Source organism: Macaca nemestrina, chromosome 3, assembly GCF_043159975.1.
Source record: "Macaca nemestrina isolate mMacNem1 chromosome 3, mMacNem.hap1, whole genome shotgun sequence".
Taxonomy (NCBI): Eukaryota; Metazoa; Chordata; class Mammalia; order Primates; family Cercopithecidae; genus Macaca; species Macaca nemestrina.
Genome location: NC_092127.1, coordinates 138,651,587 through 138,653,183, shown reverse-complemented (window position 1 = coordinate 138,653,183; position 1,597 = coordinate 138,651,587).

Sequence of the window (1,597 nt, the reverse complement as noted above, 5' to 3'; positions counted from 1 at the left end):
TAGCGTTGTGTTCTCCCTGCTTTCTTACCTCTGAAGTCTTGTGGTTCCGAACGGCTGTCCTGAGAAAGCAGCTCTCTTAGTTGTGATGTTATTTAAGTGTCAGGATTCAAGGGAATGAACAGCTGCTTTGTAGAGTTTGATTTTTCACATGTGCATGAAAGAAATACCCTAGAGGATGAAGTCAGAAAAGGTTGAAAGTGTAAATGAAACTGTGACTGAGGCAGCACTCAATCCATTAGAGATTTATTTTGCCAAGGTTGAGGATGTGCCCGGGAAACAGAAACACCAGTCACAGGAGGACCTGTCCTATGCTTTTCCCCGAGAGGATTTGCGGAACTTCAGTATTTAAAGGGGAAAGAGCAAGCAGGCGGGGGGAAGAAAAGGAGGGTAGACAGTGAGGCAAGTGGTTACATCCTTGTGAGCTCTTATTATTGGTGCTCAGTGAATCTACATTTAGCACATGAAAAGAAGGAAATGGAGGGAAAGTCAGCGGTACATTTGTCTCATGCTCAGTAAGTCTACATTTCACATAAGATAAAACAACCATGTGAAATTACAGCTGTATTTGGGAACAAAAGGAAGGCAGTGTTTGAGTGTCTCGGTTCCCAAGTTTAACTTTTCCTTTGTCATAGTGAGTAGAATGTCTAGAAGGAAGTGTTATCCAGGTACAGAACATCCCTCCCCTGACGCTGCAGACCTCTCTAGTGGCCCAGAATATTCATGTTTCTTCTTGGACAGTGTCGGATAAATACTGTTCAATTTTCATCATCCAGTGCCCTTTTTAAAATCAAATGTGAGAAGTAGTTTACTCATGCCAGCTGTATCACACATCACACAGCCATTGAAACCAGAAATTTCTACTCATTCGTATTTTTTTTTTTTTTTTTTTTTTTTGAGACAGAGTCTTGCTCCATCACCCAAGCTGGAGTGCAGTGGCGCAATCTTGGCTCACTGCAACCTCTGCCTCCAGGGTTCAAGCAATTCTTGTGCCTCAGCCTCCTGAGTAGCTGAGATTACAGGCGTGTGCCACCATGCCCGGCTTATTCTGTATTTTTAGTAGAGATGGGTTTTCACTATGTTGGCCAGGGTAAATTTCTACTTACTAGTCTTATTCCATTCTTGTTTTCTTGAAAATATACTGTGATCTTTGGAAATTTGGGGAATACCCTAATTTTAACCAGGCAAAGCCAAAGCATCAACGGCTGTTCCTCAGGAAAATGATTTAAGTAATCCAACACTCTGGTTGCTTTTCAGATATTTGTCTTTTTGTTGAAACCGCCTTTGCGAAGAGGATGACAGTGAGAGAAGTCTAGCATGGCTGACTCCATCTTGCTTCTAGCCTCATAAGCTGGCTGCCCTTGCTCATTCCTGGGCACAGACCAAGCTAATTGTGGGAAGAATTTAGTTTATAGTTTTAACTTTAAAGAAAGGATGATAATAGCCCCTCCCTCAGACTAACCTCTGCCCTTTGTAAAACTAATGGAAAAGCCACCTTTGTAAAACTAATGGAAGGCTATGAGATTAGGATTATGGGAGGAACCCGAATTATGCTAAATGTAGGCATAGTTTCTATAATCCCTTACTGCTCCGGAATCAT